Here is a 7,925-nt window from a genome sequence, read left to right on the forward strand (position 1 = left end):
TTGCAGCAGGAAGGAGCACCCAGGTCTGTGCCTCACGGGTTCTCATGCCCAGACTGGAGACCCCGTCTCATCCCCTTCTCTCCATTCCCAGCACCCCTAGTGGATGGAGATGCCCTATGGGAGCATAATCCGAACAATGTGGGTTATAATCCTGCTTGCCTCACCCTATTGAGAGGATTAAGTGACAGGGAGCATGAAAAGCATGTGGCACAGATTCTGTGGCTATCAAGTGACCCATAAATAATAATCCTTATAAAAACTGAGACCCAAAACATGATTCCCAGCTGAACTCCAGGTGGAGAGGCAGAGGCATGGAATTAGCTGAGCAGGGGTCTCGAGTCTGCAGAGCTGGACTCACACAAGGTGAGATTTGGAAAGGGCCATCCCACGCTGCAGAGGTTTCCATCCATTGACTTTCCTGCTGAAGCATCTCGGCCACCCCTCTGGGCTGTCAAATTATCAGTAGCTAAAATGAATGCAACTCCTATCACATGATGAACTCCTAACATCATGAGCGCTGTGTGGGTGCATGGGAGGGAGAAGAGGGGAGGGGGCAGGGAACAGAGACTGCTTTCAGGGTCACCCACGAGGCAGTGGTTGTTCCTTAAGGCCGGGGGTATGGCCTCTATCTTTGGGGTAAATACACCCACATCCCCTAGTGACTAAGACAAAACACTTTGCCTTCTTTGCTGGGGGAAAAAAATAAGATTCATAAGGGAATTAATAAACAAGCCAAAGAAAATTCTCGTCTGCCTTTTAATTATAGAAGAGTGATTGCTATGCTAATCATAATCAGCATCAAGGTCAAAAGTTTCCACCACTCCGGAATGAACATTTAGAAAATAAATTAACCAGAATACCAGTGCTATTTCTGAACTCCCAGCTCACATGGGTTTGAAATAGAATGCTGTATCTTTTAAGTATCTTTAAAGAGGAGCTATATAATATTCATACACTGTTTGAATAAATGTCACTCCAATGCTGCTAATGCCCAAGGCAGAGGGTAACCGTGAGGAGGCCCGTGATTCAGTGTGACTGCTTGGACTGCTAAGGTAAAGGTTGGTAATCTGCTGGTCTCAACTCAACCTTGGCATGTGTCATTATAAAATGTGTTGAAAGTACTTACATCTCTGGCTGAAGTGGGTGATGAAATACACATGTATTTGGAGAATTCATTTTCAGTCCCCCTGCCCCGTCCCAGTATTGGTCTCTACAATACAAAAAAATAACCCTTGAATGTGTGTGGTTTTATAGACTTAGACACCTATCTCACATCATATACAAAAATTGATTCCAACTGTAAAAGCAAAATAAAAGTATGTATCAATACAATAAAATATTTTTCCACAGTACAAAGGAAGGCATACTGATATGCCCTATAACCTAGATGAACCTTGAAAACGTTACACTAAATAAGAGAAGCCAGACCCCTAAGGCCACACATATATTTATAATTCCGTTCACCTGGAATATCCAGAAGAGGCAAATCTACAAGAACAGAAAACAGATGAGTGGGTTCCAAGGGCTGCGATGGGAGGAAAAGGGGAGTGGCTGCTAATGGGCTTGGGTCTCCTTTGGGATGAAGAAAGTGTTTAGGAATTAAAAAGAAGTAATGGTTGTGGGAAACGCTGGGCTGGAAGAAGCACAAGCTGGAGTCAAGATTTCCGGGAGAAATATCAAGAACCTCAGATATGCAGATGACACCACCCTTATGGCAGAAAGTGAGGAGGAACTAAAAAGCCTCTTGATGAAAGTGAAAGAGGAGAGTGAAAAAGTTGGCTTAAAGCTCAACATTTAATAAATGAAGATCATGGCATCTGGTCCCATCACTTCATGGGAAATAGATGGGGAAACAGTGGAAACAGTGGCAGACTTTATTTTGGGGGGCTCCAAAATCACTGCAGATGGTGACTGCAGCCATGAAATTAAAAGACGCTTACTCCTTGGAAGAAAAATTATGACCAACCTAGATAGCATATTCAAAAGCAGAGACATTACTTTGCCAACTAAGGTCCGTCTAGTCAAGGCTATGGTTTTTCCTGTGGTCATGTATGGATGCGAGGGTCGGACTGTGAAGAAAGCTGAGCGCTGAAGAATTGATGCTTTTGAACTGTGGTGTTGGAGAAGACTCTTGAGAGTGCCTTGGACTGCAAGGAGATCCAACCAGTCCATCCTAACGGAGATCAGCCCTGGGTGTTCTTTGGAAGGACTGATGCTGAAGCTGAAACTCCAGTACTTTGGCCACCTCATGCGAAGAGTTGACTCATTGGAAAAGACTCTGATGCTGGGAGGGGTTGGGGGCAGGAGGAGAAGGGGACGACAGAGGATCAGATGGCTGGATGGCATCACTAACTCGATGGACATGAGTTTGAGTGAACTCTGGGAGATGGTGATGGACAGGGAGGCCGGGCATGCTGCGATTCATAGGGTCACAAAGAGTCGGACACGACTGGGCAACTGAACTGAATGGTTGTGGAGTGTTGTGAATGTTCTACATGTCACTCAGTTGTGTGTTTAAAAATATACAATGACTGGTTTATGTTATAAAAGTTTAAGGACATTAAAATATATAGTGTAATATTTGTATCACTAATGGTGGGAGAGGATGGCTTAAGTAAGGCAGAGACCTCAAAGCCATCAAGCAGAAAAGGAACCTATTTCCACATGTGTATTAGAAGCATATGTATAGCAAAAGATAACGTAATCAGTGTAAGAAGACAAACAGTAAGCCCAAAGAAAGTTCTAGGAGACCAAAGAAGGTACAATATGGTGACATCAAAAAATTCCTTCAAACCTATAAGGAAAAAGACCAGCTCAGAGGAAAAAACAATGGAAAATAATACAAGTAAGCAGCTCACAGAAAGTGGGGTGTAAATGACAATAAACACTTCAAAAGATATTTCATTAGTAGCCAAGGAGAAACAAAAGAAAAATAGAAGTTTTGCCCATCAATTTGGCAAAAATTTAATTGTTTTCAATGACGTAAGGAAAGGGCATGCTGACAGAGGTGTGACAGGTCAAAACATGCTTGGAAAATAATGTCATAGGATCAATACAAATTTAGATGTGTACTCCTTTAACACAGCAATTCTGTTCTTGAAAGTCTACTCCAAGAATAAGAATATAACTGTAGTTATAATTTTTATTATAGCATTATTGTTAATACAATAACAAGAGACTATCTGAACATCCACCAGTGAACAGTTGAGTAAATCTCTACCTATATATGGGGCTTCCCAGGTGGCTGAGTGGGTAAAGAATCTACCTACAATGCAAGAGATGTAAGCCATGCAGGTTCTATCCCTGGGTCGGAAAGATCCCCTAGAAGAGGGCATGGCAACCCACTACAGTATTCTTGTCTGGAGAATTCCATGGACAGGGGAGCCTGGCGGGCTACAGTCCATGGGGTCAGAAAGAGTCAGACATGACTGAAGTGACTGAGCAAGCATGCATGCACGCATACCTACATATATCTATGTCATGGAATATTAAGCAACTATTAAAAGAATGTATTAGAAACATACTTATCCTTGTAGAAACGTGTCCATGTTATATTGTTGGGTTAAAGAGAAACGAGTTTCAAAGTAATAATCTTTAAAAATATGAGAAAAGAAGAAAATTAACATAAATATGTATATATATTTATTTACACACCACTTTTTCCTCTGAAGAAGAGTCCTGGTCTTCCCCTCTGGTATGTTAGAAAGACCAGCAGTCACAGTGAATTCAGCTGCTGGTGCTGACCATGGGGCTACATGACTGCACTTTGTTAGCAGGCCAGGCTGTGTGTCCACATTCACACCAGCTCATATGAACCTAGAGCAGAGAGGGGAAGAAAACATACCTAGTGGTGGGAGGCAGAGATCAGGAAGAATATTCTTTTTTTTTTTTTTGTACATACTTTGTACTCTTTAAATTTTTTGATGAGTCTGTATTATTTTTGAAATTTAAGGGGGGAAAAACTCCAAATAATGTATACATCATGACTCTGATTTATACCTCCTACAATTATCATTTACAAGCTTCAGACACTTAAATGGTCACTATTTGCCCATGGTTACTTAGAGTTTCTTTAAAAGAACATAAAAATGGCAAGTACTACATCTTGCCTAATATTTTCCCCCTGGCTGCCAGAGAGAATGAGCTGAATGCGAAAAGAAAGGTCCTGGGAGACGTCAGACTTAGCTGAGGGCGCCAAAGTCTCCCCAGCCCACACCTGACCTCGTGCTGAGAGTCCTGCTTCCCCGTCCAGGATCCACAGCACGGATTCCATCCTGGGATCTTCTCCCTTCTCTGGTTGGCCTGTTCCAAACTCCAAATGCTCTGCCCTCTTGAAAATTCTTTTTGTTTTTTTAACACTGCAAATATTTTGTGTTGTGGCATAGCTGATGAACAGTGTTGTGATAGTCTCAGGTGAACAGTGAAGGGACTCAGCCACACACATACATGCTCCCCCAAACCCCACTCCCATCCGGGCTGGTGCGTAACATTGAGCAGAGTTCCATGTGCTATACGATAGGTCTTTGTTAGTTATCCATTTTAAATATAGCACTGTGTACATGACCTTCCCAAATTCCCTAACTATCCCTTCCCCCCGCAACCGTTAAGTTTAAGTCCGTGAGCCTCTTTCTGTTTTGTAAGCTCATTTGTTTCATTTCTTTTTAGATTTCACATATAAGGGATGTCATATGACATTTCTCCTTCTCTGTCTGACTTACTGCACTCAGTATGACGCTCTCTAGGCCCATCCATGTTGCTGCAAATGGCCTTACTTCATTCCTTTTAATGACTGAGTAATATTCCTTTGTATATATGTACCACACCTTCTTTATTCATTCCTCTCTTGATGAACATTTATGTTGCTTCCATTGGCTATTGTAAACAGTGCTGCAATGAACATTGGGGTGCATGTATATTTTCGAGCTATGTTTTTCTCTGGATATATGCCTAGGAGTGGGATTTCAAGGTCATATGGTAGCTATATTTTTAGTTTTTTAAGGAACCTCCCTACAGTTCTCCATGGTGGCTGTACCAATTTGTATTCCCACCAACAGTGGAGAAACAGTCCCTTCTCTCCACACCCTCTCTAGCATTTGTTGTTTGTGGATTTTTGATCTAGCCATTCTGACTGGTGTGAGTTGATACCTCACTCTAGCTTTGATTTGCATTTTTCTAATAATTAGTGATGTTGAACATCTTTTCATGTGCCTATTGGCCATCTGTATGCCCTCTTTGGAGAAATGTCTATTCAGGTCTTCTGCCCATTTTTTGAGTGCATTGTTTTGTTGGTGGTTTGTTTGGATGCCATTAAGCATCATAAGCTGTTTGTAAATTTTGGAGACTAAGCCCTTATCAGTCACATCATTTGTAAATATTTTCTCCCAATCTGTGGGTTGTCTTTTAGTTTTGTTTATTGTTTCCTTTGCTGTGCCAAAGCTTTTAAGTTTAAGGTCCCATTTGTTTATTTTTGCTTTTATTTCTATTCTTCTGGGAGATGGATCAAAAAAGATGTTTCTTATGTCAGACAGTTTTCTGCCCATGTTTTCCTCTCCAAGTTTTATAGTGTCAGGTCTCACATCTAGGTCTTTAATCTATTTTGAGCTTATTTTTTTGTGTGGAGTTAAGGAATGATCTTTTTTTCTTTTTTTTTTAACATGTGGCTGTCCAGTTTTCCCAACACCATTTGTTGAACAGATAATCTTTCCAACATTGTGTAGTCTTGCCTCCTTTGTCATAGATTAATTGACCATAGGTGCATGGGCTTCCTCTGGGTTTTCTATTCTGTTCTATTGATCTATATTTCTATTTTTGTGCCAGTACGATACTGTTTTGATGACTGTAGCTTTGTAGTATAGCCTGAAGTTTGAGAGCCTGACTCCTCCAGCTCCGTTTTACTTTCTCAAGCTTGCTTTGTCTATTTGGGATCTTTTGTGTCTCCAAACAAATTTTGAGACTTTTTTTCTTGTTGTTCTAATTCTGTGAAAAATGCCATTGGTAATTTGATAGGGATTGCATTGAATCTGTAGATTGCCTTGGTTAGTATAGTCATTTTGACAATATTGAGTCTTCCAATCCACAAACATAGTATATATTTCCATCTGTTTGTCTTCTTTGATTTCTTTCATTGGCACTTATAGTTTTCAGAGTACAGCTCTTTTATTTTCTTTGGTGAGTTTACTCATAGGTATTTTATTCTTTTTGATACAATGGTAAATGGATTGCTTCTTGAATTTCTCTTTCTGATCTTTTGTTGTTAGTGTATAGAAATGCAACAGATCTCTGTGTATTAATTTTATAACCTGTGGCTTTACCAAATTTATTGATGAGCTGTAGTAGTTTTCCGGTAGCATCTTTAGGATCTTCTATGTATAGTATCATATCACTGAAAATTCTTTTACCTTGAGTCAGATCTTGCTCAAGGGTCCCCATAGCTGAAGTGGCTTAGAGCACAGACCTTGTCATCAGAGGTGCAGGACTGTGCCCTGGCTTGGCTGCTTAGTACTGTGTGACCTCGTGCAGGTTCCTTACCCACTCTGTGACTCCATTTCCTCATGCATAGAAGAGGGAGGGTCACCTGTCACTCACTGACAAGGAGGATTAGATTTGATCACGTCTGGCAAATGCCCAACCCAGAGCTTGGCATGTTGTAGGCTTCCAGTAAATGGCCACTGCTCTGTTTCATCCTGGAGCCAGACGTAGAGGGCTTCTGTCCATCCTAACACACAACTCAGAACTAGCACTTTCATTCAGTAATTCACACATTTGTTTGTTCATTCATTCATCCAGTCAATAAGTATCCAAAGGCCTTACGGTGCCTACTGTGTCCTATCCAGTCAGGCCACACACTCTCAGTCTCCCTGTCAACCCCCCTACCTCTCACCCTTTCCTGCTTCTTACTCGTCCACTTTGGCCCCATGGGCCTCCTTACTGTTCCTGAAACACATTCAACATGCTCTTGCCTCAAGGCCGTTGCTCTGACTGTTGGCTCTTCCTAAAATACTCTTCTCACCTGTCATTTCATTCACGTGTCTGCTCACCTGTCACCCAGAGAGGAAAGCCATCCTTGACGGCAGCACCAGCGGCCATCATTTCAGTCCTCCTTGTTCTGCTTATTCTCCTCTGAAGCACTGGCATCTCTCTGTCTCTGTCTGTCTCATCCAGTTAGAATGTAAGCGTCACAATAGTGGGGACTGTCTTCCCTCCCTTAGGTCCCCCAATGCCTGTAGAAGAACCTGGCACCTTGTGGGCACTCAGTAACAATCGCTGGGTGGCTCTGTTCTCCAAAATGCATGCGTACCTCCTGTGAGCCACCCGTGCTCATATAGCGGGGAACAAAACCGGCGAGGTGCTTTCTGCTTCAGTTATAACAATCCTGAACTGACACAACAAGGTTTTAACAAGCCAGCTAGCAGACTGTCATAGTAAACGTTGTTTATGTACAAGGCATCTTTATGCTGAGGGTAATAAAACAGCCCTCCGGTGCCAAAATCCTCAATCGGAGTGACTGGTTAACTGTTAGGCCATAAATAATTCGAGTCGGCGAGAAATACTCTCACTTCAGCGGGCGGCAGTACGCTGTCACTTTCCTGGATCCCATCTGACAGCACGTTGGCATGTTATAGACTAAATATGCAGCCCTAGGGGGACCACGGCCTGGCATCAGGGGCCTGAGACAGAGGAGGGTGGACCCTGACAGTGAGGGGTGAGGGGCTGGACCCGTGGCCAGGTTCACCAGCTGCATTCACTCTGTAGGTTTGTGTAGGCAGCAACTTGGGGACCACGGTTTTATCCAGGTTGGTGGGTCCTGGGGACACTACAGGGGTGGGACAGGCACTCTCCAAGACTCCCCTCCAAGATGGGAAAGCAGCTTGTCATTCTGTGCTGCCTAGTTCTTAGGCAGCTCCTTCCCTGCAGGGCCCCTGACC

Source organism: Oryx dammah, unplaced genomic scaffold, assembly GCF_014754425.2.
Source record: "Oryx dammah isolate SB20612 unplaced genomic scaffold, SCBI_Odam_1.1 HiC_scaffold_9, whole genome shotgun sequence".
NCBI classification, from domain to species: domain Eukaryota; kingdom Metazoa; phylum Chordata; class Mammalia; order Artiodactyla; family Bovidae; genus Oryx; species Oryx dammah.